The following is a 13656-nucleotide window of genomic DNA, read 5'->3' as shown; positions in this document are numbered from 1 at the left end:
AGCGTGTGCCAGGGTTGCTGCCGTCTGTGTCGGGAGATTCGTGTTTTAGAGGGTGCCATTTGATCCAGGGTAGACTTTAGGGTGTCATGGTAATGTTTGGCTGCTAGATTAGGGCAGGAGAAAGAAGAGATTGGTGATAGTGAAGATTGTAGAAGATAGATGTAGCCAAGTGGTCTTCAAACTGTGGCCCTCCAGATGTTGCAAAACTAAAACCCCCAGCATGCCTGGACTGTGAGTGAGTTGTAGTTTTGCGACATCTGGAGGGCCACTGTTTGAACAACACTGATCTAGCCCATTTATTCCTATACACCAACAAATTAACCCATTAAACATTTGAGGTTTGTTTAGTCAAAATACCATTGGAGGCTGAGTATGAAGTCAGCCTCCAGGGTCTATTGTTGGTGTATAGGAATTAATGGGCTAGATCTATAATATTGAGATTTTTTGCCCATTGAATTCAATGGCCCATTGTGGTCTATGGAGATCCTGTGTCAAATGACGTAGGAAGCTAAACAGCAGGGTACTGGAAGTCAGCCTCCAGGGTCTATTTTTGGTGGATAGGAATGAATGGGCTAGATCTAAAACATTATTTTATTTTATTTTGCCCATTGTGGTCTATGGAGATCTTTTGTCAAACGGGGTAGAAAGCTAAACATCAGGGTGCTGTTAGTAATGTGTAGGTTAGACCCTGGTGTGGGTTCAATTACAGTGTTCAAATGATCTTCAAGTGTAGCTTGTTGATATGCTTACCGGCGTTATTTCATGTATTGTTGCAGCTGTTTCCTCCTCACTGTCACTTTCCGTCTCCTGTTGAATACTATAATCTTCCTATTTAAAAAAAAAAAAAGTGAATTAATATAATAATAAGTATTAAAAAAATTATATATATATATATATATATATATATATATATATATATATATATAATAAAGAATATTAATTACCTCATCAGAAGATTCTTCAGGATTATATTCTTCATCCCTTTCCTCCTCTGCAGCATATGAATATCCAGTTGCCTTTAGTAAATAGATTAATAGAGTATGTAATAGCCTAAAGCAAAATTCTCCATTACTTGGTTTTGGTCTTGTTGAGATAACATGTTAGTGGCTATCATCCTTTTTCAGTACAATAATCAATTATACAAGGTTTAATAATACTCTGCACATTGTATTTATAGCGACAGCAAGCTAGGGCTGCTCAATATCATATTTTGAGCCTGTATGCTATGCACGCTCAGCTAAGCAAACTCATTATCATGTATTGAGTGTGCATGCTATGCACACTCAGCTATGCAGGCTCATTATCATGTACTGACTGTGCAGGCTATGCACGCTCAACATCAGGTATTGATCAGATAAGCACGCTAATTATTATGTATTGAGTGTGTAGGATATACATGTTCAATATCATGTATTGAGCATGCATGCTATGCACACTCATATATTAACGTTCATTATTATGTATTGAGTATGCATCCTATGGATGCTCAATGTAATATATTGAACATGCATGCTACACACTTTCATTATGATGTATTGAGCCTGCATGCTATGCATGCTCATTATCATGTATTGAGTGTTTATGCCATGCAAGCTCAATATCATGTATTGATTGTGCATGCTATGCACGCTCAATATCATGTATTGACTGTGGATGCTATGCATGCTCAATAACATGTATTGAGCATGCATGCTATGCACGCTCATATATTCACGTTCATTATCATGTATTGAGTGTGTATGCTATGCATGCTCAATATCATGTATTGACTGTGCATGCTATGCACGCTCATATATTCATGTTCATTATTATGTATTGAGCATTCATGCTATGTACTCTCATTATGATATATTGAGCCTGTATGCTATGCATGCTCAATATCATTTTTGAGTGTGTATGCTATGCATGCTCAATATCATTTATTGAAAATGTATGCTATGCATGCTCATTATCATGTATTGATTGTGTATGCTTTGCGTGCTCAATATCATGTATTGAACATGCAGGCTATGCACGCTAAAATATTCACGTTAATTATGTATTGAGTGTGCATGCTATGCATGCAAAATATCATTTATTGAGCATGCATGCTACACACTTTCATTACGATGTATTGAGCCTGCATGCTATGCATGCTCATTATCATGTATTGAGTGTTTATGCCATGCACGCTCAATATCATGTATTGATTGTGGATGCTATGCATGCTCAATAACATGTATTGAGCATGCATGCTATGCACGCTCATATATTCACGTTCATTATCATGTATTGAGTGTGTATGCTATGCATGCTCAATATCATGTATTGACTGTGGATGCTATGCATGCTCAATAACATGTATTGAGCATGCATGCTATGCACGCTCATATATTCACGTTCATTATCATGTATTGAGTGTGTATGCTATGCATGCTCAATATAATGTATTGAGCATGCAGGCTATGCACACTCATATATTAACTTTCATTATTATGTATTGAGTATGCATCCTATGGATGCTCAATGTATGCTACACATACATGCTACACACTTTCATTACAATGTATTGAGCCTGCATGCTATGCACGCTCATTATCATGTATTGAGTGTGTATGCTATGCATGCTCAATATCATATACTTACTGTGCATGCTATGCATGCTCAATATCATGTATTGAACATGCAGGCTATGCACGCTCAAAATATTCATGTTTATTATTATGTATTGAGTGTGCATGCTATGGATGCTCAATATCAGGTATTGAGCATGCATGCTATGCACTCTCATTATCATGTTTTGAGCCTGCATGCTATGCACGCTCATTATCATATATTGAGTGTGGATGGTATGCACGGTAAATTTCTGATTTTGGACTCATTTGGTACTTTGGATCACTATCTATATTGTAGTGCTGCGGTTTTATTGAGTAACACCGGATCACTCCAGTATAGATGGTGAGCAAAAAAAGCACATTTATTCCATTGGGGGGAGGTTATGGTGTTATGTGCAATACAGTCTAGATGGTGATATAAATTGTGAATTCATTCCATCAATAAATATGCACAATTTTTGAATGGAATAAAATCTTTTTTTTCAATCACCACCTATCCTGAATTGCTGCGGTGTTCCTAATGCAATAAAATATGCAATCAGTGAGCACATGTACACGATAAAACCGCAGCAATGCAGTATAGGTCAGTGGTCCCCAAACTGTGGCCCTCCAGATGTTGCAAAACTACAATTCCCAGCATGCCTGGACAGCCGTTGGCTGTCCAGGCATGCTGGGATTTGTAGTTTTGCAACATCTGGAGGGCCACAGTTTGGGGACCACTGGTATAGATGGTGAAAAAAAAGAGATTTTATTCCATTACAAAAATGATGCATCATTTTTGAATGGGATAAAATCACTATTATTGACACTATTTATAATGCACTGCTGGCTGCAGCCATTCATTTGGGAGTGCAGCTTTATATGAAAAAATAAATAAATAAATTCACAAAGCTGCAATCCCCAATGAATGGCTGCAGCCAGCAGTGCATTATAAATGGTGTCAATAATGGAGATTTTATCCCATTCAAAAATTATGCATCATTTTTGATTGGGATAAAATCACTATTATTCACACCATTTATAATGCACTGCGGTCTGCAGTCATTCATTGGGGATTGCAGCTTTGTGAGATTTTATTTTTATTGTTTTGGGCATATAATCAATTGTACTACCCACCATTTTGATATTATAAATTCCCTCAGGGTACAGTACAGCAGCTCCATTCTCAGACTCTCAGAGGCTGCCGTCCCTCCCAGCCTGTATGCGCGCCTGTATGCGCGCTCCCGACATTGAGCGCAGAATACAGCAAGATGGGCGGAAGTGGTGGCCGGCGAGGCTTCAGATGACATAACGCCAGCCCGCCCGCCGACTTCCTGCAATCGTGAGACTGCTCAACTCTGAGCTACCGAAGAGGAGTGGAAAAAGGTATTGTTCTAATGTTTTAAGAGGATAAAAAAAACAGGGATAGATGTAGACAGTGGGAGGGGGAATATGGACATTTTAGTTGAGGATAGCTACTCTTTAAGAGCACATACCTCAGCTCTTCAATAAAATAATTTTTTTTATATATCTATATATATATATACCGTATTTATCGGCGTATAACACGCACTTTTTAGGCAAAAATTTTTAGCCTAAAGTCTATGTGCGTGTTATACGCCGATACACCCCCAGGAAAGGCAGGGGGAGAGAGGCCGTCGCTGCCCGCTTCTCTCCCCCTGCCTTTCCTGGGGTCTAGAGCCCTGCTGCCGGCCCTTCTCACCCCCTGGCTATCGGCGCCGCTGCCCGTTCTGTCCCCCTGACTATCGGTGCCGGCGCCGATAGCCAGGGGGAGAGAAGCGGCGCCGACAGCCAGGGGGAGAGAAGGGGCAGCGGCACCCATTGCCGGCGCCGCTGCCCCGTTGCCTCCCCCCATCCCCGGTGGCATAATTACCTGTTGCCGGGGTCGGGTCCGCGCTGCTGCAGGCCTCCGGCGTGCGTCCCCGGCGTCGTTGCTATGCGCTGCACGGCGCGGCGCACTGACGTCATGCGCCGCACCGTGCATAGCAACGACGCAGGGGACGCGCGCCGGAGGCCTGCAGCAGCGCGGACCCGACCCAGGTAATTATGCCACTGGGGATGGGGGGAGGCAACGGGGCAGCGGCGCCGGCGGCAATGGGTGCTGCTGCCCCTTCTCTCCCCCTGGCTGTCGGCGCCGCTTCTCTCCCCCTGGCTATCGGCGCCGGCACCGATAGTCAGGAGGACAGAACGGGCAGCGGCGCCGATAGCCAGGGGGTGAGAAGGGCCGGCAGCAGCGCTCTAGACCCCAGGAAAGGCAGGGGGAGAGAAGCGGGCAGCGACGGCCTCTCTCCCCCTGCCTTTCCTGGGGGTTTATCGGGGTATACACGCGCACACACGCACCCTCATTTTACCATGGATATTTGGGTAAAAAACTTTTTTTACCCAAATATCCTTGGTAAAATGAGGGTGCATGTTATAGGCCGGTGCGAGGTATACCCCGATAAATACGGTATATATATATATATATATAGATGGATAGATAGATAAAAAAAAAAGTCAGTTCTGTTATGGTGAATATATTTATTGTGTGATTGACAATTGATTGGTAATAAAGGTTTTTTCAATCAAAAATCTGTTCTTATCAGTTTAATATCTGATATGTCCCCTATCTGGGGACCATAAATTAAATGGATTTTTGAGAATGGGAGCCGATTTGGAAACTTGCTTCCGTCGCCCAATGCATTGACCCGATATGGCAGTATCTTCGGGTACAGTGCACCACCCCATTCCAGTGTTAAAAAAGACAGATTCTTATTTAATCCTCTGTGGGTGCTGCTGCAGCTGTTGCCTGCCTTGTCATGTCAGTCAGTCTGGCTGCAGAAGGTGCCGCTGCTGTCCAGACCCAGTACTGCTGAATGGCCTCCTTAATTGGATAAGCTCATCGTATCCTCACAAAAAAAAAAAAAAGAGTTCCACAATTAGAGACCACAATAATGAGTTGCACTGACTGGTTTATGAACGTCTATCCATTTGGCGTTTTACTGACCATGTTTGCACACTGATTGATGTCAAAAAAAATAAAAAAATAATAATAATACTAATCTAGCACACCTGTGCAGGTTTGACATGACATGATACGTAGCTGTCTTGCAGGTGGTGCTGAATCCTGTTAAATGATGTGAGGGTCTCATGGTTATTCACAAGGGTGCGTCATTGCTGTTGCTTGACCATGCATTGGTTCTGTGGTCAGTGAATGATAAAAACAAAATTTGCCATCCATTGATTGATGGGAAATCAGCCATGAGGCATTTGTTTTTAGAAACTGCTGCTCACAACCAATGTTGCAATGGAGTGTCTCCATCTGCTGGTGGTATTGGATAAGCATTAGTGCTATGATGGGGTCTGAAGAAGAAGAAGAAAAGAAAGAGAGAGAGAGACTGACTGAGTGAGTGGGTAAGATAGAGAGTGAGTGAGTGAGAGTGAATGAGTGATTGAGTGAGTAATTGAGTGAGTGAGAGAGAGAACAAATGAATTAAAGTGAGTGAGTGAGTGAGAATGAATGAAAGTCTGAATGACGGAAAGAAAAAAGTATGAAGAAAGAAATATGAAGAAAAGAAAATGTATATGGAGTTGCAAACATGAGTGCAATCTACAAAGCTGTTGAGGCTGGTCCTCATGGGAGGATTGTTGCACCCAGGACCTTTAGTTCTATTAAATGTCATTCAATGCCACTGCCAGGTGTAAACAGCAGAAGAACCAGAAGCACCAACAGCACGACCATGGGTTGTCAGATTACCCTGATTCAGCAAAGAGTCCAAAAGGATGCAGGTGAATACTGTTTATTTTCAGTTTCTCGTTACAGTTGGTTTGATTCCGTGTCCGGACAGCCAGGGAGGTAGCTACAGGCAACAAAGGTAAGCGTGTTGTTTTCATATGCAGATCTTAACCCCTTAAGGAGGGAGGGCGTGCCCATACGCCCCCGTTTCAAAGTCCTTAAGGACTGAGGGTGTATGGATACGACCGTGGGAATTTCGGTCCCCGCCGCTAGCCGTCGGGTACCGGACCGAGATGCCTGCTGAAATCTTTCAGCAGGCATCCTGTGAAAATGCCTAGGAGGGTCCTGAGAACCCCCCATGTCGGCCATGGCGGCAAATCGACGTTTGTGGCAATTCCGGGCTGATCGGGTCTCTGATGACCCGACTGCCCGGAAAATAGGGATGAAAGGATTTGTCAGTGACAGCCCCAATCCTCCTAAGGGATAGGAGCGAGGTGGCAGTGGTGCCATTCCCCCCTATCCCCTGCCATTAGTAATGACTACTGACCAATGGCAGTTAAAGGCGGAGGGGTTACCATGGAAATTCCCCGCTCTGCCCGCCCCTGGATGTCAGGAAGAGAGCGGGGGGGGGGGAGAAGATGGTGGCGGTACCTGGGGGTTTGCCCCCCCCTCCATGCGAATGTACAGGGTACATTCACAAGGGGCGGGGGTTTACAGTTAGTCTCTCGCTGCAAGCTAGAGATGCAGGAAATTTTCTGCTGCAGCTCAAACTCCCAGCAGGAAACTCGCTGTAATCCCCGGGCAGTCTGAATGTACCCTAAAAACACTACCTATAAACATACCCCTACACAGTCCCCCCCCCCCCCCCCAATAAAAATGAGAAACCTCTGGTATGGCACGGTTTCTAAAACGCAGTCTCCAGCTGTTGCAAAACAACAACTCCCAGTATTGCCAGACAGCCATCGACTGTCCAGGCATGCTGGGAGTTTTGCAACAGCTGGAGGCACTCTGTTTTCGAAACACTGCCGTAGGGTATTTTGGTATCCGAGGCAAGTCTAACTCTTGCATCCGAAATTTAGGCCTTAAATGCGCATGGCACTCTCTCACTTTACCGTACTCCATAAAAATTGCCCAACAAATTTTGGGGGGCTTTTTCTCCTTTTACCTTTTACAGCGGTTCTGACATAAACGCACAAAAATAAATACCCACATGTGACCCCATTTTGGAAACTACACCCCTCACGGAATGTAAGAAGGGGTATAGTGAGCTTTAACACCCCACAGGTGTTTGACAAATTTTCATTAAAGTTGGACGTGAAAATGAAAAAAATTTTTTTCTTCACTAAAATGCTGGTGTTATCCCAAATTTTTCATTTTCACAAGGAGTAATAGGAAAAAAAGCCATTGATGGCTGGGAAATATTGGAACATGGAGGTAGGCATCTTTGATGTCCACTGAAGAAAGAAATTCCCCTTGTTCCATGGATGCCACTACCGAACGGAGGGATTCCAATCGGAAGTGGCGGATGAGAAGATGAAGGTTGAGACGCTTGAGGTCCAGGATTGGCCGCACAGAACCGCCCTTCTTGGGGACCACAAAAAGATTGGAAAAGAAACCCCAAAAACGTTCCCTTGGAGGAACTGGGACAATAACTCCCTGGAGAAGCAGGGACCGGAGAGCCTCCCGAAACTGTTTCGCCAGAGAAGGAGACCGGGGGGCCCGGGACTGAAAAAAACGATCCCTCGGGAGGGAGGCAAATTCCATTCGGTATCCGTTGGACACCAAGTCCCTGACCAAAGAGTCCTGAATGTGTGTGGTCCAGATGTCTCGAAAAAGTAAGAGACGACCTCCCACCCGAGAAAAATCTGCGGGTGGGGGCATCACTTCATGCGGAAGTGGGTTTGCGTTTGCCCGATTTGGCCGCAAAACGGCCTGAACGGTTGGAGTCCAACTTCCAAGACGGGCAAGCCCGGAATGAGGGAGCCTTCTTGTCCCGCGAAGGCGCCTGCCTAGACCCCTTATTAGGGCCAAAAGTCCAAAAGGACTGAAAGGAAGAGGACTTCCTCTGGGAAGTAGAGCGAGCCTTATTTTGAGGCAACAAGGAACTCTTGCCCCCCGCCGCCTCAGAGATAATCTCGTCAAGGCGCTTGCCAAAAAGACGGGCACCAGTAAAAGGAAGCTCGGTGAGAGACCTTTTGGAAGCGGCATCCGCATCTCAAGCCTTAAGCCACATGGAACGGCGGAGGGCCGCCAGGTGACCCACAGCAAAGGCAGCACAACGGGCTGACTGCATGGAAGCTGTGCACAAAAAGTCCCCAGCTTTAGAGCATTGGAGAACCAAAGCAGACAGATCCTCTGGGGGGATCCCGCCTGGATACCCTGACGGAGTTTTGAGCACCACACCGATAGGGCCTTGGACACCCAAGCCGAGGCGAAGGTGGGAAGCAGAGAAGAGCCTGCTGCTTCAGAGGCAAACTTCGCTAAGGACTCCACCTTCTTGTCCGTCGAATCCTTGAAAGCAGCCATATCTGCTAGCGACAGTGTAGTAGCCTTAGAGAGGCGGGAAATTGGTGGATCCACCAAGGGAGGGGAAACCACGTTAGAGGCAAGGTCCTTGTCGAATGGGTAACGCACCTGAACCTTCTTCATTCCCGGGAGCCTCTTGTCCGGATGTTTCCATGCAGATTCCAGAAGGATGTCAAATTCAGCGTGAGAGCTGAACCTTTGAGGTGCCAGTTTAGCATGATGAAAAGATACTTCAGGAGTCACATCCGAAGATCCTGGGTCCTCTAAGTGAAAGGTGTCTCTTATGGCCGCAACCAATGAGTTCATCATTTCAACTGTATCCAAGCGGTCTTCCGAGTCAGATGCCGATTCGAAAGCCTCATCCACCAGTTCACCAGGAGAATGTGAACAAGTGGAGGCAGCCCTGGAGGGGGGCGACCATGACCGGGTACGCGACTCTTGCGAGGCAGAGTGGCGATTCCGGGAACGTCCTCTGGAGGAGCGACGTTTGTGACCAGATGACACGGGGGGGCGGGACCCACGAGGGGAGCACCCACGTCTACCTGAAGACTCAATGGAAGAGTCAGAAGATACACCCCTAGTACACCTGTGAGATTGTGAAGTATGTGGAGAAGAGGAGCGGGGCCCTTTAGAGGGTTGGCACAGGGCAGACCTCTTCAAGGCAGACACCACGTCACGAGAAGCCTCAGCCACCGAACGGGAGACTTGAGTCAAGTCAGCCCATATACTGGGATAGGGAAGAAACCCAGGCTGGAGGGGCGGCCGAATCCACCAGAACTGAAAGAGCATCCGAGGGTACCAGGGGGTCTGGGGCAGCAGAGGAGCAGGCAGAGCAAGTGGGTTCAGCAGAACCAGGCATTTTGGAATTACAGTTCTTACAGACCAAATAGGAAACTAACGCTCCAGTTGTCTGTTTAGAGGGAGGAACAGTTCTGGGTACGAACATAATGAAAAAAGAACTATCTCACCCGAGTCTGTGTCCCCTGTGGCGGCTGCTGTGAGGAGAACTCCGCTCTGTGTAGATAGAGAGGGAGAAACAGGCCAGCCAATAGCCAGAGAGGGGCGTGCCTGGAGCAGGGGCCCTGTCTGATTGGCCTCTGCCACCGAAAATCGCACGCACGGCGCTGATTGGAGGACAATCCGCGCCTCCAGTGAGCTCCGGCGGCCCTGTGGGCGGAGCTATAGCGCCCCGGCCGCCGAGAAGAACAATAGTAATGGCACCCACTCCTTGCCCCAGGCGCACATGTCAGCCGCATATGCGCCCACGGGGAAGTGAGCGGGCGATACACATATTCGCCGACAGTCGTCTGTTGCCGAAAGCGAAAGTAAGTCGGCGCTTCATGCGCCCGAACAGTAAAAGCGCCGCGGCTGTCAGCCACATAGTAAGCGCCGCGGCTTTCAGCCGCATAGTATAACACACACACACATGTGCATAATAATAAAGTAAACCATTCATTCCCAATATGCCATTGCTCGCCCCTTTTTTAGAATAAAAGATAGAGCCCCTAACACAGGCCAGCCCCTTGGACCCTGAAAGGTGGGCCAAAAAATGAGGGTCTCCAGAGGTTGCAAGTCAGCACCTAAAGGGAGAAGAATATATACTCGCCTCAATCAGTAGTACTTACCTAATGGAGTCTTCTGTGAGGTCTTCAGTCAGCTTTCTGTTACCTGCATCACGCTGAGCTACCATGTGCGAGCAAAGCGAGCAGGGAATAGGGGGACCAGGACCCATGAGGTACAACCCCAGACGCTGACCGTTGGCGAGAGGGGGTGAACAGCGCATATACACAATGTCTGTGCCCCCTCAATCACAATGAGCAAACAGTGAGCCGCAGTTCCTGAGTCCCCACCTGAAAACATGAAAGAAAACGGAATAAAAAACTAACACATACCCTAACTAGGAAAAATAAGAATCAGAAGACCTGGTCTGGAGAATTCCAGACCATGTCCACCTCCTTCAGACACTAAGCTAAAACTGATTAGCTCAGGGCCTAGAGGCGGGTATATCCTGCTGGGAGGAGCCGACTTTTTTTGTTGCCATAATGTCATACCTCCTAGAGACAGCAGCATACACCCATGGTCTGTGTCCCCCAATGGAGCCGATAGAGAAAATCTAATTTTCCATTTTTACACCCAACTTCAACGCAAAGTTGCCAAACACCTGTGGGGTGTTGAGGCTCACTGTACCCCTTGTTACATTCCTTGAGGGGTGTAGTTTCCAAAATAGTATGCCATATGTTTTTTTTGTTCTGGCACCATGGGGGCTTCCTAAATGCAACATGGCCCCAAAAACCATGACAGCAAAATTTGTTTAAAAAAATCCTACAGTTGCTCTTTCCCTCTTGAGCCATGTTGTGAGCCCACAAAGCACTTTATGTCAACATATGATGTATTTACGTACTCGAGAGAAATTGAGCTACAAATTTTGGGGGGCTTTTTCTCCTTTTACCACTTTTAAAAATGAAAAAAAAATGGGGCTACAAGAATATGTTAGTGTAAAAAATGCAGATTTTGATTTTTCTCCTCCACTTTGCTGCAATTCTTGTGAAAGACCTAAAGGGTTAACACACTTTTTGAATGTCATTTTGAAAACTGTGAGGGGTGTAGTTTCTACAATGGGGTCATTTATGGGGTATTTCTCACAGAATGGCCCCTCAAATCCAGTTCAAACTTAACTGGTCTTTGAAAAATTCAGATTTTAAAATTTTCATGAAAATTTTGAAAATTGCTGCTATACTTTGAAGCCCTCTAATGTCTTCAAAAAGTAAAAAATTGGTCAATTTTATGATGCCAACATAAATTAGACATATTGGGGAACATTTACTAATCTAGTCTATTCTGGGTATGCTAATAGACCAGCGTATGTGGTAGTTTCCTGTCTATTGTGCTCCTAATTTATCAAAGGTCTCACAGCCCTTGATAAATTCTGTGCTCAGACTTCAGGGTCTACAGCTTAAACTGCATTTAGACCTGCTCCAACATGGTCTGACATTTCAGCGTATTTTGGGCAGATGCGACTTGTCGCACAAAAGTCGCACTTGATAAATTTAGCACCAATGCATTTTCCAATGCATTTCTGTCTAAAATAGACTTGCATGCATCATGTTCTAAAAATCCTCTAGAGCAAAAGTCGCAGAAAAGTCGCACATATTTAGACTGCGACTTTCTGTGCGACAAATTTAGACAGGAAAAATCAGTCTAAATCCTTTGATAAATTTCCCCCATTGTGTTTGTGAATCAATATAAAATGTATTTGGAATATCCATTTTCCTTACAAGCAGAGAGTTTCAAAGTTAGAAAAATGCTAAATTTTCAACATTTTCATGACATTTTGTGATGCAAGTAACAAAAAAAATTTACCGCTATGTTAAAGTAGAATATGTCACGAAAACCTACACTAGCTAAATCCCCTAGGGATCTCTGGGCCGACTTATTAATGAACAACCTACTTGGGGAAATAAATCCCCTCAGGATTAACCCTGACTAAAGATCCCCTAAAAATTTACTTTTATTAATGCTTCTTTAAAATATTTCTTGACTTGTGTAATTCACATTTCTTGCCACAATATGGCAGTGGTGTTTTAAAATATTGAACGCTGTGCACAGCTAACTCCGAGATAGTTTCGGAAATAGTTTTTCATGATATAAAACGTAATCCTCCCTTCCTTTAAAGTAAGGGAGGATTATGTTTTAATAATAACGCTGTGCCAGTGTCCCAGTTTAGTTAGTAACTCCCGTGCCCGAGCTGCAGCAGGGCACCGGAACTAACTAGATAGAAGAGTCTAAATACCAGTCTGTCTGACAGACACTGAGCAATTTCAATAGTACGGAGTTAGCTGTGCACAGCGTTCAAGATTTTAAAACACCACTGCCATCTTGTGGCAAGAAATGTGAATTACACAATTACAGGGGTTCCTGTAAAAGCCAGGGTATGGATTGCATTGCTTATTGCTCCATCAGAGTGGAATGGACTCCTGTCCTTCTTTTAAGCAATGATGTGGATTTAGCCTGTGCTGTATGTACGGGTGGCTGACTGCCACCCACCCAGAGAGTGTATGGGAGACTGCCTGCCTCCCTCCTTTCCTATGCATGGGAGGCCGCCTGCCAGCCTTCCTTTTCCTTTCTTCCCTATAAGTAGTGTGAGTGCTCATGAAGGGGGCATGGTTGGCTCCACCCCTTTACCGGTTATCACCTCTGGGCCTTTTGGCTAAGATCAAGTGTAAAAAAAGGGCTTGCGATAGACTGCATCCTTGTGCACGGTATTTTGTGTGAATACTTGCACTTGGGTGACTTGAGAGCACATACCTCAGCTCTTCAATAAAATAAAAGAATATATATATATATATATATATATATATATATATATATATATATATATAAACAAAGTCCCGAAATCACAGCACCAGTCAGGTCATGGATCTTGATATACTGGATTATTTTATTCTTCCCCACAGCAAATGCGTGGGGACCTTCACTACAGCCAAGATCACAGCCATTGCAGCCATCCTCTTATATATTATTTTTTTTTCTAATATATGCCCTCATTCATGTCATCTAGAAATAAAATATCAGTTGCATGATAATTTGATGTCAGCATTTACTGTTGTACTATTCAAACATGATTTGCTAGGTTACAAGTGTTTGGTTACAATGCGCATGCACAGCCGGCCGGCTGGATCGCGATATGTCCAGTGTGATAACACGATCGTCGGACCCGTGTGCGCAGCCGCAGAACACAAATGGTGATTAGTGTGGGTAAGGGCATTACGTGCACCTGATCAGCACACATTACTGTGAGCGATCGAGAGCGGAAGTGATGCG

General features: G+C 45.1%; 1 non-coding gene and 1 pseudogene across 1 annotated transcript; both read left to right on the top strand.

The window, feature by feature from the left end:
• The first annotated feature begins 5131 nt into the window (after positions 1 to 5131).
• Positions 5132 to 5318, top strand: LOC130292223 (U2 spliceosomal RNA). Its single transcript, XR_008848131.1, has one exon. It is a non-coding gene; the product is annotated as a U2 spliceosomal RNA (small nuclear RNA).
• A 7704-nt stretch (positions 5319 to 13022) lies between these two features.
• LOC130292172 (U2 spliceosomal RNA) lies at positions 13023 to 13260 on the top strand (annotated as a pseudogene).
• The last annotated feature ends 396 nt before the right edge of the window (positions 13261 to 13656 follow it).

The sequence above is a fragment of the Hyla sarda genome, chromosome 9, assembly GCF_029499605.1.
Source record: "Hyla sarda isolate aHylSar1 chromosome 9, aHylSar1.hap1, whole genome shotgun sequence".
In the NCBI taxonomy this organism is placed as follows: Eukaryota; Metazoa; Chordata; class Amphibia; order Anura; family Hylidae; genus Hyla; species Hyla sarda.
This window is presented reverse-complemented; position numbering and strand designations above follow the sequence as displayed.